The 26,474-nt window shown below is 34.4% G+C and overlaps 1 protein-coding gene and 1 pseudogene across 7 annotated transcripts in view; one reads left to right on the plus strand and one right to left on the minus strand.

The window, feature by feature from the left end:
• THSD7A (thrombospondin type 1 domain containing 7A) overlaps positions 1-26,474 on the plus strand; it is a 557,221-nt gene that overhangs the window by 227,049 nt on the left and 303,698 nt on the right. The gene's annotated exons all lie outside the window — the stretch shown is intronic.
• Positions 15,734-17,117, minus strand: LOC105083034 (hsc70-interacting protein pseudogene; annotated as a pseudogene).

Genomic DNA, 26,474 nt, shown 5'->3' on the forward strand with positions numbered 1-26,474 from the left:
TTCTGTCATTCCTGGTGCTTAAAGGTCAATGCTTTTCTTCTTTCCTAGATAATGTTTACAGTTCATTGGGGAAACTACTAGAAGTAGTGAGAATCAGTGACTGCCTTTTCCAGGGTGTGTATGTGTTTGTGTCTGTGTCTGTGTGCATGCGTGTTTAATTAAAAACTTTATCTTCTGCAATAAAGACATCATAGGCCTATCTCTAAAAATATTTTTCCTGTTGATTCCTAACATCGAGCTGATCATTTGTGACAATCTGGCAGATTATTATTACTATGACAGATGGCCTCAGACTTTTTAATCAGAAAATCCAAACTGAGGGTTCTGGATTTTCTTTGTATTTTGTCTAAAGTATGAAGTGCTGTAGAACAGATGTGAACATTCCTACTTGTTGAAAAATATAATTTTCCAGTAAATGCTTATAAATTACATTACATCCTGAGTCTGTAACAGTGATCCTTAGTCCAGGTTGATTTTGCCCTCCCAGGAGCACCTGATGATTATGTCTGCAAACATTTTTTTTATTTCCATGAGTTGGAGCAGGGGAGAGAATGGTGCTGCTAGCATCTGGTGGGTTGAGGCCAGGAGTGCTGCTCAGTATCCTACAGCACAGAGGAGAGCCCCTGGCAACAGACAGCGTATGGAGTAGGGCTTGGGAAACCCTGGTCTATATGTTAGGAGAATTTACACATGTTTCTTTAAATTCACAGCTTCTTAAAATGTTCAAATACTATTTTCACCCTTAATTTGTGGAGATAGGACCCTTTAACAACTGTTTCAAAATAGAGAAGAACTGTATTGTTATCAATACAGAGCCAAATCATTTTTTTGTTAGTATCTCAAACAGTTGTTCAATAAATAGACATGGAGGAGAAGCATGTGACTTGACAGATCTTTTTTATTTAGGGTCAACCTAGGGTTTGATGATAAAATCTATTTTGTGCTAAACACATGAACAATGTGTGGAATTAAATGGACACTGGAGAAAGGGTAAGTTGGAATTTTCCATGGGAATGCAGGTTGCAAAATGACCTTCTGTTTATCTCCTCATCCTGTAGAGTGCTTTATACAACATATACTTCTGCCTCATACCTAGCACCCATGTTCTGATTCTCTATCCAGGATATTTTATTGCTACATAATGCTCCCCATGACATTAAAGCTCCATTGTATTAATTATCCCTTGCTGGGCTAAAAAAATACTTGAAAATTTAGTAGCTCAAAACAATAAACATTTATTATTTCATGTAGTTTCTGTGAGCGAGAAGTTTGGGGTATGGATTAACTGGATGATTCTGGAACAGGATCTCCCATAAAACTGAAGTTAAGATGTTTGAAGAGCTACCAACACCTGAAGGCTTGACTGATGCAAGAGAATCCCCTTTCAATGTGTCTCACTTACGTGACCAGCGTATTTGAGCTGGCTGTTGGCTGGAGACCTTCACTTCTCACCACATAGACCTCTGTATGAGGCTGCTTGAATAGCCTCAAAATACGGCAGCTGGCTTCCACCGGAACTAGTGATCAAAGAGAAAGCAAGGCAGAAACCAGGATATTTTTTATGACCTAGTCATTATCATTTCCATAATCGGTTACAAAGATCAGCCTACTCAGTATGGGAGGAAATTTTACAAAACACAAAACCCAAGGGCTTCAAATCATTGAGGACACCTTTGATTCTGGTTCCTACACTTGATATATTCAATAAAATATTTTACTACAATTAGCAAAAGTTGTTACTTTCTTTTATATGTCACAGAGTATGTTCATAAATTATTTAGTTTTGTTTTATATTAATTTTGCAGCCCATTGATTGATGACTTGAAAGAGAAAGAGAATAGAAATAGATAAATCAATAAGCAAGTTAATATAATGATTCATTCACAGGAGGATGAGGAACAGGCTTATGGAAGCAGAACTAAACATTTAAGTGGTGAGAAAAGCATGGGGAGATAGGAGACTTAGTAAATAAAGTTTGCATGTAAATTAGAGGCATATACTATAGTTGATTCTGAGAATTTGTGCCTCTGTAGAGAGAACATGACTCTAAGATAGCAAAACACACAGGTAAAGAGTACTTTTAGATAATTAATCTAGTTTGGATCCTTTTGACCTTGATACGTCAGACAAAGAAATTCACATATATATATCCAGGAAAGAGTCAGAAACTTGGATCTATTATATGGGAGAGGGCGACTAATTAGAGATCTTGTCTGGTAATCAACTGCTAATAGGTATAGTTAACATGGATGAAGTTGAGAGGGGTGTGGGGTTGGAATATTAATATTCCAAGTGGAATATTAGATTTTTATTTATCTAATATTATTATTAGATTCTAGTGGAAGTAGATTTTTATTCAAGGTGGATGAAATACTTCTTGGTAATACATTATAGAATTGATGGAGTAAACGAGTAAATGCTATTTTCCAATTAAAGTCCGTTGGCATAGTGAAAAGGACATCGCATTCAGTGTCAAACCTCTATATCTGTTACTGACCAGCAGACTGATTTTTGGAAAATCATTTAATTTCTCTTATCCTTACTTTTTACATTTATTAGAGACTTAACCTAGGAAATCTCTATAGTACACCTCGGTCAAAAAGTTAATGACACTTATGTTTACATTTGTTTTATGTGAATATTAATTTTCTTATTTATAAGATTGATATAAGGACAAAATGACATAATGTATGTGAAGGTGCTTTATAAATTATTAATGCAGAGTCTGCATGATGTTTATAAATTAACAAGAATATGTATTTTATTTGTGTATATGATTTGTAGAATCATTCATCTATTACTCATTATATGATTTCAGTGTGATAATTTCTGTTCACATGAGAACAGTTTCTAAAAAATTGTGTGCAGTTGTTTTCTTTTAATTGTCTCTCTAGGCATAAGACTTGAATTTTGATCTCTGAATGTAAACATGATTCTTCATTATTTTAAAAATACTTCATCAGTTTTTAAAGATAACTTTATTTCTAAGCTGATAAATTTTCCACAAGAAAGTTACTCTTCTTTTGTTTCCCTGCTCTCCCATCTTCCTTTCTCAGTTTCCATTTTGTTTGATCTCCTCAGAAATAGAGACTCAGTAAGATTGAGCTTTATTTTTGTTGACATGATAAACCAAGTACAAATCTTAAAACATGGATGTGAAACTCTAGATACCCTTTAAGTAAGTGTTAAACTTGGTTAGTTATTAAGTAAAACATTGTCCAGTAAGGAATAATGAATGGGTTTATGTTAGAATCAAGTGTTGAAATGTGTGAGAAAGATGTTTTTATCTTTTAGGAACTCCTAGGAATCTGTTTAGTGGATTATCTTTTCCAAAGTCCCATTGAGAAACTGACACCCCAAGTCTGTTAATTTATCTACTGCATGGAGAAGGGTTTTCTTGTTGTAGGAACTGATACAATTTTAACAGCTTTCATTCTGTAATGTATTCAGGAATATGACAGAAAAAGTATACCATGTTCAAAAGCGAAGCAAGCCATGATTCCCATACCAGTTATTTAATTCCTGTTATATATTAGTAATTTAACATAGATTTGCAGGTTTTGACTTCACTGATGCCTTCCTTACATCCATGGACTTTAAGTAGTATGGAATTCTACAGGACTGTTTACCCTAGATGAACATTGGAAATTTAGAAGACTTACAAATAGGTAGGATCTAGGAATCATCTTCTTTATTCCCTGCTGTGAGTCTCCAGTAAGGGGGATGATCTGCCCCTTCAGATAGACTTTGAATCGTATTAGAATATACTGCATCCTAGGTACTGGCCGCAAGTCACTCAAGGCTACAAGTTAAAATGTGTGTGTGTGTGTGTGTGTACGGAATTTACATTTGTAGCAGCTTTTGTGGCACCATTCGGGCAGAATGATGGTCTTTTCTGTCAGTTTATTGGGTCTACTGGCTTTAATATTCTCTGTGTTGTTGGACCTGTGAGCATTATCTTTATGGAATTTTGGTCTCCTTGGGGGAAAAAAAGTATAATGAATCTCTTGAAAATATTATCAAATGACATGAAATGTCCCCTTCTGCTGGTAGAAACAACTGTAACTTTGCATCCTCTCAAGGAAATGGGCTTTTCAGAAATTGAGCTGAGCAATTGATACTGCTTTTTGTATTTCTCCATTTGCACATTATCTCTGGTGATTAGCTGTCATGCAAAATAAGCATCACTTTTCATTCTGTTCTCAAAAATGATAAATTATATCTTTTAATGCTTTTGTAACAACCGAGAATATACACAGAAAGAATGCCTAAATGAACAAATGTGGGGTAGTTAGACTTTTTGATGTTAAATCAACTGTAACATCCATAGCAGTGTTTCAGAGGTAATAGCGGTTGGCATTGGTGGCTGGAATGCCTTAAATTTAAACTGGGCCTGATGAGGGAGAACCACCAACAATTGGTGCTTCAGTTTTTTTAAGCGATGGACTACTTTCAAACTCTCCAGTGTTAGGACTTTTAAATGAAAATAGTTTTAGTAATGGTCAGGATGTGTTTTTGGCTTTGGCTCTGAAATACTAGATTATTAAAAGCCATCAGTTTGTTCAATAGCTACAATATCAATGTTTTCAAAAGCTGATTTTTAAAAATTTTACAAATCGGGTATGAAGAATGGAATCATAAAGTCCTATGTTTTACAAAACACAGCAAACATTAAAACAGGAGAATCCAAAAGAGACAAACGTGTTGTAGTGCTTCATCCATCACAATAAGAATTCAAAGTAGGTTCTATATAAAGTCGTAACACAGAAGATGAGATCTTACTATAATGGACCACCCACTCTATTAGAAAATGAGGTTGTGAAGAGTGACCAGATAATAAAGGGAAGGTTTTTTTAATTTTCCTTTTTTCTCTTGGGAATTCTGAGAAATTACAAAGCCTTCAACATTTTCCTTCCAGGCATTGTAGGCACAGCGCCTTGATGTGTTTCATTATTGGGACTGATTTTTCATATGCAGATTCAGTCTCTGGGGCAAAATTTCATATGGGAGGTCAGGAGAGCTTCTTCTACAAATTTGTTAGCTACCCTGGAGGAGAAAATGAAACACATACCCTAACTTTCATGTTTCAGATCTTTGGTGGTCTGGAAAGAGGCAAATTTCTCCCCCCTAAAAGAAGCTATCTAGAGAATCATTTTCAGTTTGCTTCATTTAAATTTCAACTCCCTTGGGCCAGTCACGTCTTAGGAAACATCTGCTTCACTATCAGAAGATGTCTACACAGGAAGCCTGCTCTACTTAGGTTACCTTTTAAAAGAATATCAGATCAACTTTATTTTCCTTACCAAATGTACCTTTATAATTACAGTAGTGAGGGCATTTTGGGGGAATATTTAGAGAATATGTAACTACCTCATATTTGAATATTCATAGTTATTTTATTTAATTTATGGAAATTTAGTTTGAGTCTGTCTTTATTTTTTAGAATTGTGGTAAAATATATGTAATTTTATATAATTTATCATTTTATATACATACGTGGTAAAATATACATAATTTAATATAATTTATCATTTTCACCATTTTTAAGTGTACATTTCTGTGGCGGTAAGTATGTTCACATTGTTGTGCAACCAGCACCATCATCCATCTCCAGAATATTTTTCATCTTGCATCTGTACCCAGTAAACAACAACTTCTCATTCCCTCCACCCCCAGGCCCTGGAAACTACATTCTACTTCCTATCTCTGTGAACTTGACTGCTCTGGATACTTCATAAAGTCGAATCACACAGCATTTGTCCTCCTGTGGCTACCTTATTTCACTTAACATAGTGTCTTCAAGGTTCATCCATGTTGTATCACGTGTCAGAATTGCCTTCCAATTAACAAATTTCAAAAAATGCAAAAACATTTCAAAATGTTCCTGTATTTATTATGCAGACTTCTAGATATGAGTACATTTCTTCCTGTCACATATAACTGTGATTTAAAGAATAGAATATATTACAAAGAATGCTGTATTTTACTGTATCGTAAGTTTTATTTAGCCGAGAGCTCTTGATGTATTTCAGCATATTCAGTAGATTTGGAGATAAAGAATATTAATCTATAAATATTGTCCTTGCTTTAGTGTTATTGTGAAGTATACACAATCACTGTTTTTTAAGAAGGAAATGATGTCACGCATATTTTTCTCAAAACACTGAAAGCTTGAAACAAATCATTCAAACCACACAATCGAGAATTATCTGTGATAATCCTATTTAAGATTTGCTTCTCATAATGTATTTAAGCCTTGGTGTGGAATAGAGATTTTTAGGAAGATGTGAGTAATAATAAAATTGAAAAGTCAGATTGAAAATATATTTGTCAATTTCCAACCGATAATATTAGACCTTTTCCTGGAAAACATTGGTAAAATGTGGCTCACTGTCAGGACTAAGCATGCCCTTTATAAAGTACAGTTTTGACTCTAGAAAAACAGAAAATATACTCTATAATTTCTTGTATAGAATGATTTCATTAAGATCTAATATTGAGCAAGCCTAAGATTAAGCCAGATTATTATAACTGCAGTTAAAATATAATTCTTGGAATTTTATTATTCATTTTAGCAAAATAAATATTTGATTTGGCTTCTAAGTACAACATTAATTACTTAAATACTAATCACTTAAAATTAACTGATCTAGCTTTGATCCTTTTATAGATTAAATAAGTCTTTGGGAATGATAAAATGTGATTGAAATAAAATAATTTTATAAATGTATTCATGGTAACAATTTGATGCTAGTTTTTTCTTCAAGTATTTTTTAATTCTTTTTAAATATGGATAAAGATCAGAATTGTTGATTCCGTATGTAAAAGAAGAATGAACATATGTGGAATAGTGGAATGAATGTTTAGATCACAATTACAGAGAGCAAACTTTTAACACATGTCTTTTGACATATTATTAAAGAGGAGGACTTAGTGAAATATTTCTCATTTATAATTAAACTACTAGTGAGTAAAACTAAATATGTAAATATTAGTATAAATAAGTCAACTAGATATAAATAAAAAGATAAATAGAAGTATCTATTTGATATAAATGAATAGAAAAGCTACAGGTAGTACTTTGTAAATAGTAGGAACTCAAGAACTCCTGCCAAAACTAATAAATCAGCTGAATTAAGATTACATGCGCAGGGAGGTAGTAAATGCCTAGATGTAAATACCAGAAGTGTTCCTAATTTTGGCAATTTCTTCTTTAATCTAAAAACACTTTCATGATTACTTGTAATATATAGCAATTATTAATTTCAGGCATTTTAAAAGTTAATGTCAACAAGCAACATTTTAAAAAACTGGATATTTATATTATTCTAATCTTAAATTGCACTTTCTTGTAACTACTGCATTTAGTGCTAAAATAAAGTACTGTGATACTGTTTTTTAAATTCTGATTAAATATTTCTTGCATATTTATCAAATACTTCATGAGCTTCTCACTGGATTACATTTATTCTAAATCCTTTTATTGTAAGTGAGCTTCATCATGTTACAAAATATTTAGAGAATAGACAGTATATTTATCACTCCCTTTTCAGCTCATTCATATTGTAAAAGTGAGCAAATATCTAAGATATCTCGAGGTCATCTCTCATTCCATCTCCTTATTCCTTGGATCTCCTCCCAGACTTCTGTGTCTCTCTGCTGAACTGTTTCCTACTTGGGCATTTATTTTCCCGAACCTATTGTGTTCTACCACAAAATTGCACTAGGATCTTTCATTTTCTAACTACAAGAAAAGCCATAAAGCTTTTCTTCATTCAACTTTCAACAAGAATTAAGTAAGAATCCGTTATGTGCCAGGAACTCTTCTAGGTTTTTCAGTGAACAGGAAACCTCAAAATGCATCCCTTTCGGAGCTTACTTTGGGGTGTTGCATACAGTAAAAGTGAACATTTTGTGTAATCAACTATGTAGCAACTTGAGAAGTGATATAAAAAAGATGTACAGGAGGTTAATAGTGTGTTGCAGCTGAGTTACGATTTTAAATAAGGTGGTTAGACTAGGTGCAATTGACATGTCTTTAAATGAGGAATGAATACATCTAGAGGAATAAGGTTTTCATGCCAATGTAAGCTAATGTAAAGGGGTACATGATGTGTTTGAGAAGCAACAAAAATGCCAGAGTGGCTGGAGTTATTTAATGAAAAGGGGAGAATTACCGGCAAAGAGGTCAGAGAGATTATGAGGAATCAGATCATGCTGGACTTTGTGGGCCACTATAAAGAATGGCATAATTCCAAATAAAATGGCATACCAGTACAGATTTTTGAGCAGACGAATAACATGATCTGATTTAAAGAAATAAAAATGTCTTAAAACATGGAAAAGTTGAAATAATATGCAGTGTACCCTTGTACACTCTTCCCTTAGATTCATGAGCTATTTATCTCTTCCCATGATTGCTCAGTCTACACACACAAAGATACACACACTCTTCCACTCTGCCAGGTCATTGAAAGTTCTCTACAAACATCATGACACTCACCCCTAAACATTTCAGTTTGCGTTTCCCAGAAACCAAGACCTTCTTATGCAAAGCTACATCATCATCATCATACATAAGACAATAAGTAACAGCTTCAAATTTCCCACATTTTCACGTTTCCTAATTTCCCCAATTTTTCTTAAATACTCTCTTTGCTACCTGGTTGTTCTTTAATCCTGGATAAACCAAGGCTCACTCATTGCAGTGGCTGAGTTCTTTATTCTCCCCCATTCTGAATCCCTCCCTCTACCTCCTTCTCTTCTTCATGACGACTGATCTCTGGAAGAGTTCAGGTCAGTTGTCCTGTAGATTGCCCCTCTTTCTGGATCTGTGTGCCAGACTCCCCATTATTAGATTCAGGTCCTAATATCATAATATACTTTGCTTCTTTCTCATAGTCATTGCTTGTCTAGTTTGTCAGAGAAAGTCAAACTCATATTTACAAAATTCCCGTGACATTGACCTGTGTAATCTCTGTAAGGACAAATGGTGAACCAATAGAGTTATTTCTAAAAGTCATTTTTAGTTTAAATGATAAATGAGACTCTTGGCAAGAGGATGATCTTGGGTTCAATACCCTTGACTTTGCCTTGGAAAGTTGTGTCTTATTTACCTACTTCATTTTTCCCATAGGGCAGGCAGTTGATTTCTAAATTTTGGAACATTCTAGTTAGATGCATTATTGATGAAATTGCTGTGCAGATCTGATGACAATTTAATGTAGAACAAAACTGGATTGAGTGACCTTTGCTGCAGTTGACGTTGGCCTTTCTTCTTGTTAAGTGACTGGACAATTTATCTAACTTAAAGGAATATTGTGATTGCTAAATGGACTGTCATAGATAAAGATATATACCATTCTTCTTGAAAAGGTTCACCAGGCAGTAGTAATAAGAGAAGGTCAAGGGGCATGGGACTTCATAAACCTTCTTTTAAAATTCATTGTCCTTCTGTACATAAGTAGTTGCATTTTTTTTCACTTTTAACTGTTTATCCAGAGTCTAGTATCACTGAACAGACATGGTGCACACCCAATGGTTAGAATATGTTTTGCTAGATCATTACAAAGTCAAACTGTTTAGATTTCTGTCTAGGATAAAAAAAATCACCTTTGTTTATTCTTTGAGATGGGAACTCAAGCTCAGATAATTATCATTATTCAGTTAAGTTGCTCAGGTTCTGGTCTCTCCATAAGGGAAGTTGCATTTACTTCATAAAGTGTCATACACGTTCAGGGTATATATAGGCTAGAAGGGGAAGAACTATAGAGTCATAACCAGTTTGGGGATAAAATGGAAGACTGCTGCTAGATATTTGTATGAGACTACTCAAGGGAACCAGCCTTTCCTCAGGAGAATCAAAGCAGATGAAATGTATAGTATTTTCACATGATGACAGGATATGTGACTAAAATAAACCAAGAAAATGTAGTTGAGAAACAAAATTTAAGTTCTGAAGCTGAAGTTCTTTCTCTTGAAATGATTTTACAAACCATATATATTTTAATTATTCATTAGCCTAACCAGCATTTAAGCAGTTAAAGCATTTGTTAATTCTGACCTAGTATAATTTGCTCTTCTTCATATATAGCTGGTTACCTGTGGGACTCATGAAAAGTGCTGTTCCTATTGCTGTTGACTGGTATGTTTCACTAACACGTGCCCAAGCTGGGCAAGTCTTTTCTGGGTCTTTATCATTTTAAAGCATATACATCATTCTATGAAGAAGTGTCCTAAGATAAGATAACAGATTAAGATGTGGACATCAAAGTTCATGTTTGTATGGGCTTAAAACTGATTTTAAAAGTTTGTCTTCTTTATAGTGAAATTTTAGCTAGTAAGTCCTTGAACTATTTTCTATTAATGAATCTGCATTTTTTCTGTACCTGATTTACTCATTTTCAAATATATGTTTTTCACGAAAATGAATTTTTGTTTTTGGTGGATTTTTCCTGTTACCAATTTTTGATAAAATAATTTACAGTTTATTTTCCCCACATACTTCTGTGTATTAAACAGTGTCTGCTGTCTCTCAGGGTTATCGTTAAGAGTTTTCATACCTTCAAATCATTTCTCCCTACATTAGGATGCGACATATTAGCCTCTTGAAATCCTTCTCCTACTTTTTATAGTTTTTCCTACCTTAAGATTTAATGAACTACATAACTACTGAAATTTCACTTTAATTTTCTGAAATTTATTTGCTTTGTTAGAAATACTGTATTTACCAGAAGGCTGGAGTTGAGTCAGTAGACTTAAAATCTCTTCTAAGTACTATGATCTATTAGTTTACCATATTTGTTCACTCAATTATTCAAAATTACAATGAAACCAAGATTTAGATTTTAATAATATTTCAGGATATTGATCTGATTTTCTTGAAGTTTACATGAGAATCTACATAAGATCATTATAATTTCTTTCCCTTCCCTTTGTTTTCTTACTTATCTACTTTTATAGTGTAGATTATTTGTGAATATAATTTATTTAATTTCAAACGGTATTTAATAACAGATAACTGTGTTGTCAAATACTGACAGAACCTTTTCCCTTACTGTGAATTATTCAATTTCTAAGATTTAAGTTAGAGTTGAATAATCATGTTATACTGAATTAAATCTCTTACAATAATAAATTAGTAATTTTGTATTTAAAATGAAGAATTGTAGGATTTATCTATACTATTTTTCTGATTTTCAGTTGTAATGAAGGAAGAAAAAATAAAGGGAGGAAAAATTTAACCATATAATGAATAACCAGCTGATCATATAGTTTAAATTCTTTTAAGAGTTTTGTAAATCTGACTTGAGTTCCTCTTGATACTAAGCATAGTCTCATTACAACTGCTCCACAGAGCAAATTTTATGTTATTGTTACAACTGACATTTTTTTGTGAAATACATCATCTTTACATCCTGATAAAATGAGTGGTAGAGAAGAGCTCTGAGAAAAACTATAGCATTATTGAAATGTGTTTTCTCCTGGAAAGGCAGGAATAATATTTAATCACTAGCTGCAAATATTGCTATAATCATTAAGAGAAATTATGTCCTAAGGATGAGTCAAGGTGGTAAAAACTGTTTATTGTGAAACTAAATTAGAAGAGCTAGCAAGCTTTATTAATAGATCTACTTGACTTTTTGAGTAGACTGTTTTCAGATACTATGCTATGTTAGGTTTTATTAATATAAAAATATATACACATACATTATATAGATAACTGTAAGTGTAGATACATATACAGATATACCTGTGCATTTATGTGTACATACATGTATACATACACGTGTTAACACATAACAATACATGTAAAAATATTTTTAATTCCTATGAGCACAAAGGAAGAAGCACCTACTAGATATAGACAGCCAGAAATTACCCGAAGAAGTGACATTTTAGATGAGACTTGAAAGTTGAATAGAGTCAATAAGGTAGATAAGGACAGAGATGGGAGAAGGCATGTGGGGCAGAGAGAACAGCATGAGTTTGTATCTGGCTGTGTGATGATTTGGTTACAAGTATGGTAGGAGCATCATTTGTTTTGAAAAAAAAAAAAAAAACAGTCACACAGGAAGGTACTGAAACAATTCAAAATGGCCTTATCTGTTACACAAAATTTTCTTTATGATTTTTTTGGGTCAGTGATAGGGACACAATAAAGAATTTTGAACAGGGGGATGGGATGACACTAGGTAGAAACATAGTTGATATCAAAAGGGAGAAAGTTTTGAAGTGTGTTTGATCAAAGATAAGAGGCTTTAAAATTTCAGTTTGCAGCTCTTACATAGGGAATTACTTCTCATTCACATGTTAATAGGGTCTCCCCAAGGACACACTTTATATATACAATAAGATGATGCCTCTTATAAAAAAAAAAATCCATGTTAAAAGCATCTCTGTGAAATAAGCTCTAACAAGGTGTTTCTATCTGCAAATGTTTATATTGACCAAAATAGTATTGGTAAAGACATTACATCTTTTTCAACTTTAGATTGACAGATTTTGGATTTCCCTTTTCCATGAAAAAAGCCTTGATTTTTTTAATCTTGTTTAACCAATAATGAAATATGTTTTGTTAATTAACACCTAGGGCAACTTTTGTATTTAGAAATGGATTTACTTAAAAAAAATTGAGTATAAAAGTCTTAAACAGTGTTTGATGTGATTGAAGTTTTCCTCAAATTTCAGAAACAGCAATTAAACCTTCAAGGTCTGGCACCACATTTTTTTTGTCGGTTTGACATGCTTATGATTTTGTGTTAGACATGTTTGTATCTTATCATCATCTTAGCAATATGATAAGTTTGTATTTGAATTATAAATTAGAATACTATACTTGAATAGTGTTTGTGTTCTGAAGTATGTAAAGTTAGTGGGTAATTAGCTTTTAAGTATTTAAAAATAAATGATTACTATCATATTAGAACAGTTTAAAACTTCAAAAATTATTTCCAGTTAAAAGTAATAATTTTGCTTATCTGGTTTTTAATTGGTCATTTGCTGATATTATTAGCACAGTATGTTCTAAAATCTCTGGACAACATGAAAGCTGTAATAAAATCTACTGTAAACCATCCATGAAGGGGACTTTTACAAATGTTGTGATTATGGGAGCCTGGAGGCTACATTGCTATAATTGGCCTCCTGTGAGGCTGGTGTTCTGTCATTCCTGGAAGCTCAGCCAACAAGAAGATGGGATTTCACAATGTTTGCATTTGTTGACTGATATTTTGGTTTGCAGAGTTCACATAATGATGAACAGCAATTCAAACTTGTATCACTGTTTACATATGAAATGCAAAATTACATCTGGTTTTTTTTTTTTCTACCCAAAATTCAGCTACCTTGATATTCTTTACCTGACTATCCAGTAAATATTACTGAATGTTCTTATTTCCAACATATATTTATTCCTGTCTCTGTGTAAATGTACGTAATCCTCTAAATCTCCCCAAACATCATTTAATTGTTTTTTTGATCATCTAGTTTGGAATTTTTACACATTTTAGCTATTGTGTAGTCATAAAAGATATTTTATCAGAAATATTTAAACTTATAAATTCTAAAGTTAATCACCATCCCCCAAAATGCAAGTGTCTTAGACTGCTTTAAGTCAAATCACCCCTTCCCAACTTATTTTGATATTGTTTATCATATTTAATTTTGCATTTTTTATTCCCCAAATATTAAGTATTCTTGCTAATCCTTTATACAGGCATTTCTTGGAGATATTGCAGCTTCAGTTCCAGATTACTACATTAAAGCAAATATCAAAATAAATTCACAGGAATTTTTTGGTTTCCCAATGCCTACAAAAGTTATGCTTACGCTGTATCGTAGTCTTAAGTGTGCAAAAGCATTATGTCTAAAAAAGAACAATGTACATACCTTAATTTTAAAATAATGTTGAAAAAATGGTGGCAGTAGATTTGATTGATGCAGGGTTATCATAAACCTTCACTTTGTAAGAAACACAGTGTCTATAAAGTGTGGTAAACCAAAGTGCAATAAAACGAGGTATTCTTGTATAGTCAGTAGTGGGTAAATCTACCCACGTATATGTACTGTTTCTCTGATCTTGAAGTATGTTGTTTAGAAGTTCTGTTAGTAAAAATATATAGTTGGTAAACTGTCTCAATTCGTAGGGAACCTGAAAATGTCTTTAGTTCACTATTATGAAATAATGCCTTTCACAGTATACAACTCTAGGATGGCAGATTTTTTATCTTAGAACTTTGAGAAAATTTAATGTGTTCCTTTGGTTTGGTGTTATGTTCTAGATGCGACTTTTTAAAAAAAATTCTTCTAAAAATTCACTTGATTTCCTGAATCTGAGAACTGGTATCTTTTATGAATTCTGAAAAATTCTTAGTCATTCTACTTCAGAACACTGATTAGAGATATCAGACCTTCTCATTCTCCTTGTATATTGTTTTTGTTGACTTTTGTTCATGGTTGTTCCTTTCCTGTTTAACTTACGTTCCTTGGAACATTATTTATGGGAATTCTGTGAAGCCTGTGTTGGAAGTATTTTCTCCAAAAGTGATTTCTGTTTTGCTTTGCCAGATCCCTGCATCATTACCAGCATGGGATCTCTTAAAGCTAATGTTTCACTTCAGGTACTTTTGGCCAGAGGTCAGCAAATTACAGCCTGCAGAGCAAATTTAGCCTGCTGATTGATTTTATGAATAAAGTTTTATTGGAACACAGCCACAGTTCTATTTTGTTCTTGGCTGCTTTTTCTACTACAATGGCAGAATTGAGTGGCTCCAACAGAAACCATATGGTTCACAAACTAAAATATTTGCTATCTGGCCATTTGCAGAAAAACATTGTCAGCTACAGTTTTAGACCGTACAAGTAGTATGAATTCCAATCCCACCTCTTTAAAGTCAGATTTGTGGTTATGAATTCTCATGTGAAACTTTTTTTCTTTATTCCTTTTAAACAGAAACAATGATGTGACAGAAAAGTATCTTTACCCTCTGTCTTTAGTGTACTGACTGATGGATTCACCAGGTGGGAGTCCTGACATCCTGTACTGGTCTTTGACTTCCCATTGTAAGCTGCTTTTAAGATTCTGTCATAGATTGAGTACATCTTTAACCTTTAAAGCCAAAGCCTATACCATCAAAGATGAATGAAAAGATATCTCTGGCAAATACAGATTTTAGCGTCTTCTTTTCTCACTGAGTTCATGTTTTCTCATCACTTCTCCATCTGAGAATTTCCCTTTTCTGTTAGCTCAGCCATGCATTTAAAAATATGTATGTTGTATTTCATCTAGAATTTTTAGGTGCTCTATGCTAAGAGAATTTCTCTAGATACCAGTTCCACCATATTATCAGATACAGGGCATGATGTATTTTAGGGATAATCCCAACCCAAAATTCTTCCTTCAAGCTGATACAGCTTAAGCCTACTGGCTTTAGATTCAGAGTGTGGGACATAGTCCATTGTTCACCACTTTCTCTATATGTGACCTTGGATTAGTTATGTAACCACCAGTAAGTCCCTGTTTCATCTCAGCAAAATGAGAATAATAAATGCGCCTATTACTTACAGACTTTGTGACAATAAAAATGAAACCTAATATAAACATAAATATACAAACACACGTATAAAATGTTAACTTTTTGCCCAGCAACAGTAAGTGGTTAGTAAAAAATGATATATAGTTGTTGTTGTTGTTGTTGTTATTATTATTTTAGGGATTAACACACCCTTTTAATTTGTTTTAAATATTTTTAAGTTTTAAAAATTGTTTAAAGTTTTTAATTCCTAGTAGGAAAACATTATCTGAATGAATATCCTAATGGCAAACCACTGTAAAATGCTTCAGCTGCATTTGGGGCAGAGGGGTAGGGATTATCTTCAAAGCACCCCAGCTTCCTTCACGAGAAGGTCAGAGGTACACTGGTTTGTATTATTGTGACATCCATTAGGTGATCTCAGTTGCTTTTCCTTCAGCAAGGGCTGTATTTGTCAGAAGGGCATTATGCTTGACCTCCAAATTTGGCTGGCAATTTACTGATGAGATTCAAAACCTTTGGGTTGCTCTGATATTTTGACATATTGGCTGGGTTCTGGGCCACATCCTGGAAGGCCACCATAACTTCTGGATCCTGCATGGCTGCAAGAACCTCTGGATTACTAAGAATTTCATTGAGCCCAGGCATTCCTGCCATCCCAGGCATGCCGCCTCCCATTCCAGGCATTCCTCCAGGAAAATTACCAGGCATTCCCCCAGAAAAACCACCTGGAAAAGAGCCATATTGAGCTCCTGATTGTCGTCTGGCTTCTTCCTCCCTCTGGGCTGTCTCATGTTCTTCCCGAGCCTTCTTAACTCTTTCTATTCTTTGATTTCCCGCTCTTCACGTTTTCTCTCATACTTTCCCCGATGTTCAGCAATTTTCTGGGCCCTTGGTTGAACTTCTTTGAGCATTGCACTAGCATCTTCATCATAATCCAGTTTACAGTCAAGGGCAAGATCATGGGCTGCTTCTTCCCAATGGCCCAGAAGTCTGTGTGCTTTCCCTCGCCACTTGTATGGCTGAGCTGAATCAGGATTTATTTCAATAGCTCTGTCACAGTCTCGGATGGCAGCATTTGGCTTCTGTAATTGGATGAAGACACTGGCTCTCTTGGCGTGTAAAATGGCCAAGCGAGGGTTTAGCTTGATGGCATCTGTAAACAAGTCAGTGGCTTTCTGTAGTTCACCTTCATTTAGGGAATCAATGGCAGCCACTTTTTTTATCATTTGCCTGATCCATCATCTCCTCGGTTACCTCTACATTTTCATCACCCATTTCTTGAGGGGCATCAGTGTCTGGTTCAATCACCTTCATTGTCAACTTCTAGATCACTTTCCTCACTGATGGTTCGTCTGCCTTTATGTTTTCCTCCGCCTTCTTACTATCTGTTTTTTCTTCCTGGGTATTTTCTTCTGATTTAGTTTTGTGAGTAGCAGGTGGTATCTTACCCCCCATGCTCTCCACTCACTCCCTCAGGAAGCGCATTTCTTTGGTGTGCAGAACGCTTGGGTCCTGCTTACACATTTTCACGAAGGCTCGAAGCTCGCTCACTTTGCGGGGGTCCATGGTCGGGAGGCGGCGGGCGCGGCGGAAGCTTCGGCCCGATTCCAGGCCCCGGCTCTAGTTCAGCGTGACCGTGTAAAGGGGATAGTTGTTGTTGTTGCTGTTGTTGTTATTCTAATTGACCTATTTTACAAATAGTTAAGCTTATCTGTAAATCATTTATACTAATCCAAAAATCAGTAATTAACACTTTATTAGCCTCTGGAGGTAAGACAGTATCAGATATTCACATATTACACATCTTTTATAAAAACCCATAACAGATTTTTACTCGAAGTAATAAGAAATGTTGCAGTGGACAAAAGGAATAAGAATATTAACATTCAGGAGAATCAAAAAAGTCAGCTTCTAATCTGCCAATTAACAACAAACAAGTACCTCTACTCTCAGTCTACTTACTTGGTGAAATGTTATGTGGTAATTGTTTAGAGCAAAAGAAAAATAAAGTAGGAAGTTAGATTTCTGTAAAGTCATTTTTGCTCCTGTCCCAGAGTTTATTATCAACAAAGAAATAAGTGTCATTCTTTTTAAGTATAATTAAGTTATCCTTAAGAACTTCTAGTGACATCTCATTTCTCTAAAAATCCGTATTCCTTTCCATGATTATCTAAGCCGTGCATGGTTTGACCGCTGCATCATTTGACTCTCTGATCTCTCCTGCCATTCTCCCATCTATTTTAGTCTCCAGTCACAACCACTTCCTTACTATTCCTTGGTAAGCCAAGGATGTTTCCATCTCAGTGTTTTTGTATCTCCTATCCCCTCTGTTTTGTCCAACTTAATATTACCCTCTCAGAGAGATCTTCAATGCCCATTCTACTTAAAATAGCACCTTCCCCCATCAGTTTCTACAGTATGACCCCACTTTATATTTCTTCCTCTTTCCTACATCTGTTATCGTATTACTTGTTTATGTAATCAGTGTCTTTCTCCCACTAAAATATAAGTTTCATGAGATTAGGGACATTGTACTTGTTCATTATAATATACCAAGTATCTAGGCAAGTTCTTGGCATGTAAAAAAAAGTTCAATTAATACTATTTAAACAAAGGATGACTTCAAACCCAGCCTTACACAGACTGCAGTATAAAAATATGCCCTTTCCCTTGCACCACGTTCTTCTTCTTCCTAACTTCTAAGGCTGTGTTCAGTTATCATGATTAAAGCCTTTCCTTGTCTTCTAGTCTGATTCTTAGTATTCATATTATTTCTACTGTGTTCTTTTCTTCACAAACATGATTTTGAATTTCACCATTGACTAGTACCTGACAACGTAGCCTAACCACACCCTTCACCTCGCCCCCATCATGTTTTCTTCTGGACTCAAAAGCGAGATCCAGATCCCCAGTGTGTATCAAAATAAGTCTAAAGTTCTCAAACCTCCATGAGCAGTCAGTAATCTCTAGCTTCTAATATCGGAGTGGTGGAATCTGGGAGCTGGGTATCCTAAACAAAGATAGGAGTTAGCAGGTAGGGAAGAAACTGTGCTATTAGTTTGACAGACAACTACATAACAAGTTACGTTTACGTTGCTTTCTCTGTGGACTTTGCCTCAGTCTAATGCAAGCTGCAGGAGGACAGGCTTTATTGGCTCTGTTTCCTGCACACTTTCCCACACTGTTTCCCAAACAGTACCTACTAAAGATGAGGGGCTGAATACATATTTCCTGAATGTGTAAGAAATCGATATATTTTGAAGGTAAACTCAACACCTTGTGCTCGTGGACTAGATATGATAAAATGAGAAAGAATGAGAAGTCAACAATTGAAAGGTTGAAGTTTTCATTTAGAGAGGGAAGAGTGCGAGAGGAGCAGATTTACAGGGGAAATAAAAGGTCTATTTCGGACATATTAAGTTAGGAATGTGTATGGGATATTAAAATGGAGATGCCAAGTAGGTAATGGATATATGATTCAGAAATTAAAGGGAAAGGTTGGAGCTGTAGATGTCAATTTGGAATTCTTCCATATAAGACTGGTCCAAACACTTCCTGTTAGCCTGACAGACTTTTTCAGAGTTGTGCTGCACTCTGAGGCTTTTTCTACCCAGTCCTTTCCCCCTATTTCTGTTGTATGTAGGAGAACTACTTTAGGGTCTAAAAGGCTTCCCATTACTTCTGCTCCTTCCCTTTTAATCTTAGTTAGCATTTTTCTCTATAAATGTCTTGCAAGTCCAATCCCATTTTGGAATTTCCTTCAGGGAGGGCACAGACTAACACATCTATATGATGATGTTCTTGGATTTATGATTTTTCCTGTGACCTCATAGTTTTAATATTCATGCTTTTAGTAGGAATTACAGTAACACACACACGATGAAATATTACTCAGCCATAGAAAAGAATGAAACAATATCATTTGCAGCAACATAGATGCACCAAGAGATTACCATATTAACTGAAGTAAATTCAACAGAGAAAGAGAAATAGACAAAACAGAAATAGACTCACAGACATAGAAAACAAATTAATGATTACCAAAGGGGAAAGGAGGGGAGGGATAAATTAGGAGTTTGGGATTAACATATACACACTACTATATATAAAACAGATAAACAACAGATACCTAATGTATAGCACATAGTACTGTATTCAATATCTTATAATAATGTATAATGGAAAAGAATCTGAAAAAGAATATATGTATGTATACCTGAATCTCTCTGCTGTATACCTGAAACCACACAAAACTGTAAGTCAACTATACTTCAATAAAAAAAATTAAAAGCCTTGCCTTGTAACTGATCTCAGAGGGAAAACTAATTTTTCACCATTAAGTATGAGGTTAGCTGTAGGTTTTTTGTAATCTTTATCAAGGTAAGAAATTTCCTCATATACCTAGCGTAAGAGTTTTTATCATGAATGGGTGTTGGATTTTGTCATGTGCTTTTTCTGACAAAGCTATTGGTTTGGTCCTGTGATTTTTTTTTTTTTTAATGGTGGTTGATGTGATGGATTATAGTAGTTGAATTTCCAGTGTTGAACCAGCCTTGCATACTTGGGATAGATCCTGCTTGACTGTGGTTTATCTTTTTATACTTGTTTTGGATTTGAGATGATAACCTTTGTTGAACGTTTTTGCATCTATATTCATAAGCAATATTGGTGAGTAGTTTTCTTGTAATATCTTTGTCTGATACTGGTATTAGAGTAATGTTAGCCTCATATAGCGAGATAGGAAGTGTTACCTCTACTTCTCTCTTCTGAAAGACATTGTAGAGAACTGGCATACTTTCTTACTTAAATGTTTGATAGACTTCACCAGTGAACTCATCTTGGCCTAGTAATTTCTGTTTTGGAAAATTATCAATAATTAATTCAATTTCTTTTATAGATATAGGCCTATTCAGACTGTCTATTTCCTCTTGTGTGTGTTTCAGAAGATGTATGTTTTTTAAAGAATTGGTCCATTTCATCTAAGTTATAAAATATATGAGCACAGACCTATTTATAGAATGCCTTTATTCTCCTTTTAATTCTTATGGAATCTATGGTGATGTTTCCTCTTTTATTTCTGATAGTAGCACTTCTTGGTTTTTAAAAAAGGGTCCTGCATTTTTAGTTTCCACTGGACCCAGCAAATTATATGTTAATCCTTAACTCTAATAACAGTGTGCATAGTTTGGAAATTTATAATTTTAATAATCTTGTACATCATTTGGATGTCTTTTGGTGATTTCCCTTGACTTTGTTCTGAGTTTTATTTTGGAGGGGGAGTGAATTAAAGCCTTTTGCAGAAATATCTAGAATACATGTTTGTTTTTCTTTACTATTCAACTATTTGTGTGCTAGTAATTTAAATGGCAAATACTTTTAAAACTTCTCCTAACACTTTGCCCTAAAAGTGTTTTTAAGGACAAATTGCCTTGCGTAAGTCAGGAAATAGCTTCATCTCCAATCACCTACTAGCCGTATTCATGAACAAGTTTGATGGTCACCTCCATTATCTGAACCTTAATCTCATTCTGCTCCTACTCAAGCATTTCCCAAAGAGAAACCTGTTCTTCTAAACAAATTAGCAAATGACTCACCTTCCTTCATTTCCATTGCTATGATCATGTGCTCTGTACTTCAGTTACATTCTGCGTGGGCTCTGAGTCTTGACACTGTGCCAGACTGCTCTTAAAAATGATACTGTATAAAGCTTAGCTTTTAGGTCAAAGCAAAAATTCCTTCACATGGTGTAGGTCCATTTGTGATTTGGCCACTAGTCTCTTCCTCAGCCTTCTTTTATGCAGCCTCCATACATATTCTGACATGCAAAAACTATTTCCCTGAATATGGCCTGTTACGTGGATATCATTTTGCCTTGTTATATACTTTTCTGTCTGCCAGGAATCTCTACTTGTTGATTGTTCTGTGGGTTAATGCCTCTCTTAAGGCTCAGAGTATAGGTCACTTTCTTTAAAATGTTTTTCCATGGTCTACCAGAGAAAGTAAACTCTTAGGGCTTTGTGCCACCAAAGCTCCCCTTTTCCATATTTACAATAGCACATATTCACTGTAGAATTCATTGTTCATTTACTGTGTCTGTCTACCCACACTAGGTAATCATTTTCTTATAGGTAGAGACTGTCTTCCCCACATACGTCTCCAGCACCTACCACAAAGTTTGACATGTGCTAGACTTAAAACACATGAAGTGAGTCAGTGAATAAATTCTAGAAGCCAAATCGATAAAACTAATTTAGATCACAATAAGTATATTTGTGTCCATTTGGTTAAATTTCTCTGTTTCAGTATTTCTAAATTCACTTTGTTTTTAATTTAAACTTGCTTAAAGAGAGATGTGTAAGTTCTGAGAATCACAAGTAAACTCACCTAGGCTTAGAGCAGCAGGCCAAGTGTACATCTTTGCACTCATGAATAGGGCTGTCTCACAGGGTCTCTTTAAAGTATGAACAATTAATAAAAATGATTATAAGAAATGCTAAAGTATAATGGGATTTTCTCATAGCAGGTAACCAAGTCTACTAAAAATATTTTAGATTCTTACTTTTATGTGTACTCTTTTTTCATTAAAATATGAAAACTAGTCATTTGAAAAGGAGAAAATATATTTCCTTTCTCTTATGGGAAGGTAAAGAGGCCAGTAATTGGTAAAACTATCAAAATATTCACTACAAATTTCTCATTTCTTTGTAATTAAAGATACTCATATGTGATTGAATGATACTTACTTTGGGAAGATAGACACCACTGACATGAGGTATTGATGATAATCAATATTGTCATATTTTTAAAATATGGGCAGGAGAGAAGGGTCAAATCTTCCTTGTAACCTATTAGATCACTACTCCCTTCCCCCAGAAGGTGGAATTTAAACCATCTCCTAGAATGTGGGGTGAACCTAATGACACTTCCAAATAATGGCATATGGATAAGGAAAAATAATCGTTTTATGGTAGAGAATGCTGGCAAGCACCACCTTAGACAAATAATCAAGGTTAACATTCCTAATGATGTCAAGCTGAAATGTTGTGCCACTTACATATTGAGATGAGAAAGGCACTCCATCTTTGAGGTGTTTGTTAAGAAAACCAATAACCACAAACTAATCATGAGAAAAGCATCAGATAAACCCAAATTAAGGAACATTCTGTAAAGTATGTGACTCATACTCCTCATAACTGTCAATGTCATCAAAAAAAAAAAAAATACTGAAGAACTGTCATAGTAAAGAGTGTCCTAAAGAGGCATGACAACTAAATACAATGAAGTAATCCTAAATTGGATCTTGGGGAAAAAAAAAACAGTAAAATGATATTAAAGGAAAAATTTATGAAGTCTCGAACTCAGTCAGTAGTAATTTACAAATGTTGGTTTCTCAGTTTTGACAAAGTACCATGATAATATAAGATGTTAACATTAGAAGAAACTGTAAAGATTATGTTTGAAGTCTATACAATTTTTTAAACTTTTTTGTAATTCTGTAATTATTCCAAAATAAATGTGTGCAAAATAAAACGATGAATGCAACAAATGAAAATAGCAAGTGAATACAGTTTCCAGTTAAAGGTCAATTAAACATGGTATCATAAAAATTGATATAAACACATATTAATCTGCTTATTTTAATTGAAAACAAATGTACATTCATTAGTCAATCTTTTGATGTCAGGAAGAGGCTTGCTTAATAAGTTTATTGCCCCATGTTTTGGCACATTAGTCAGTATGAATGTAGGGCTTAATTTTAATCCCGTAGATCAATTACGTTAAGGTCGAATAAAGATCTCCTTCTGAACTATTTTTAACAGGACACTTGTTGTATTAAAGACATTTATTGCCAATATTCAACCTAGTATGTGAAAGATCATTAGCTGTGGATTAGTTCTGGGTTCCTTAAAAATCAGGGCATCTCTGGAAGGAAAGTGTAAGACCCTTCAAAGTGTTGCATAGTTTTAGGCCATGTCAATCTAGTCTGTATTAAAGGCCTGACAACTAGTTTTCATTCCGAGTGGTTGTGTGGGGAAGAAGATAGTAGGTGCTATCAAAAGTTAGCAATATGGGTGAAGTTTATTTAATGATGGGATATTCTATCATTCATTAATTGTACCTAAAACTTGAATTTTGAAAAATCAAGACCCTGGTGATTCTTTATAGACAGCTCAAATATCATATAAAATAGGCAAGAGGAACTTTCGGACAAGATCCCTAAGTGCAATGTAGAGGTATTGGTTGGTGACCACAGCAAAGGATTGGGCAGATAGATCTCTATCAGTACAACTCTGAGTGTTTCATAGGAGATAATAAGTGAGTTTTCGTATCACTTTGTAGTTAATCTTCAAGTTACCATGATTTAGTTTGTCTCTGGAGTGAAATGACAGTCCCCAAGATGAACTGTATCATCAAGAAAACACATTATATACTAAGAGGAATATATTAAAATGCAGTAACTGAAAATAAAATCTGAAGCCAGAATTGATAGTATTAGATTACAAAAGGGAGTGCAGTGTTTATTCTTAATTATTTGGTATTCTGAAAGAAATACTGCTCTCCATTGAACTCATCCCAGAATTGATGAAATACTTAAAAGAACATGCAGAATATAAATTTGATTTCTCAGACCTAGATGAATTTTCCCAGTGGATGATAAATTTATTTCCAGTTGCTATGTATTTCAGGTCTAAGAGATAAGGAAACAGAGTACCAGTAAGACTAGGTTCAGTGTTACAGTCTAAACACCTCAACTATTTATTATTGAGCTGCCTTGTAAAGATAACAAAAGTCAATAAAGCATTGCTCCATATCTCATCTATTAGGCCTATAAAATATTTGTATACTTTCATAAATATTAATGAAAGAGAATAGGTAAACAAATGTCACTGACTATTAATTAGAGTTTGGGAAGCCAATAATATGTGTAGCACAATGTTTTAAATCATGAAATTTCTTGATCTTTACCCTTTGAATAAAGGATCAGGCTACTTGATGTAGTAGCTAATTTCTTCAATATGGGAGAAGAGTCAGGGCTCCTAATTGCAGAGGCACACTTTCAACCTTAATGATAATGTTCTTGAATTATATTAGAAAGTAGCAGCTTGTATTGTAAACTCAATAAACAAAATTCTAATGACACGAAAGACAACCATTAATTAGCTGTGAATTACTGTGTTTTAAAGCACTGGCTGTGGAAGGAGAAATGCCACCTTTGAATGAATAGCTTCCTCTGTCTGATCTGACCTCCTCCCACTTAGACGTGAAGATGATAAATCACAAGTGCAGCAACAGCAGGGATCCTTATTAATAGCAACGTCCAAGTCTTCTGGCAGTCACTGCGAGTGCAAGTGACACGCATAAAGGTTTCCCTTTTCAGCTGAAAGGATGTGAATTTTCTGTGAGAATTTCTTAGAAATTGATGTACAGTTTCTGAGTTGTGCATCTGAGCACTTCATCTGCTAGACAATGTAGGAGTTCTTAGAATGTGTTCTCACAACATGTCAACCACAACGATTTAAATTGAGAATTTTATATTATTAGAGTAGGTATATTCTTTAAACAAAAATACCACTATTCAATTTATTTCTCTTTAATGGAAATAAAATTGAGGCAATGGGCAAAGGATCTGATTTTTACTAATTTAATTACTTGAAAGAGGAATGAAAGTTTTAAATGACAACTTAAAACAGAAACTGGGTTTATTTATTTCCCTTCCCCCATCCTAATTCTTAAAATGATTGTTGAATCTGATCATTTCTTTTTAAATTACATTTTTATCTCAGTTATCCTTGGTTCAGTTGTTCTTTTACTGCCTTTGAATTTGACAGCTTCCTCCGAAAATCACAACCAGATGATAAATAAGAAGCAGTGAGGTTCAATTTTGATTTTACACATTTTCAGTATTCCTCAAGTTAAAAGTTTGAAGACTTGCTTAAAGGAGTAGAAAGAGTGTGAATTTAGGAATCTTGGGTTTAAATCCCAGGTTAAGCCTTGTGTGACTTTGGGCATGTTACTTATCCTTGAGACTTGACACTCACCATACTAAATTTCAGTTCTTTTTGTATGTTTCAAGCCCTTCCGTTCACTGTTCTCATTAAAGCAATCCAAATTTATGTCATGTTTCTGGAAATATTGTGATCTCTTACTGCTCAGAGTGTGTACTTATTCCTAGGATTTTCTTTATGTTGGTACCATCCCTATAGCCAAATTATGTCAATTCAGCATGGTTCACTTCCTTCACGAAGCATAATCATTTTTCACCTGGGCCGCCCAGTAAAAATAATAGTGAGTTCAACAGTGATCTGTGTGCTTTATTTATATTTTTCCTCTCAGAATCTGGTTGATGTACCCATTAGGATGACATTATTTGCCTATTGCTGCTGTAACAAAGTACCAGAAAGTCAGTAGGTTAAAACAACACAAATTTATGATCTTACAGTTCTTGAGATCAGAAGCCTGGAAAGGGTCTTATGATGCTACAGTGAAGATGACAGCAAGACTGTTCATTCTTGAGGCTCTAGGGAAGAATACATTTCTTTGCCTTTCCCAGCTTCTTGAGGACAGCTGCATTCCCTTTCTTCCTTTTTCAAAGCCAGAAGCATGGCATCTTCAAATCTCTCTTACTCACCTCTTCTGTTTCCCTTCTCCACTCTAAAGATCCTTTTCATTCCGTCACACGTTCCAGGGTAATCTCCCTATGTTAAAATGAACTGATTAGCACCCTTAATCATGCCTCGCCATGTAACATAAGATATTCACAAGTTCTGAGAGTTGGAGCAGGGACATCTTAAGGTGCCATTTTCCTGCCTACCAGAGATATCCTCACTGTTTTGCAGTGGGTTGTGCATTTTTTTGTTACTGAGTCGTATGAGCTGCTTATGTATTTTCGATATTAACCCTCGGTCATATCATTTGCAAATATTTTCTCTCATTCCA

This window comes from Camelus bactrianus, chromosome 7, assembly GCF_048773025.1.
Source record: "Camelus bactrianus isolate YW-2024 breed Bactrian camel chromosome 7, ASM4877302v1, whole genome shotgun sequence".
In the NCBI taxonomy this organism is placed as follows: Eukaryota; Metazoa; Chordata; class Mammalia; order Artiodactyla; family Camelidae; genus Camelus; species Camelus bactrianus.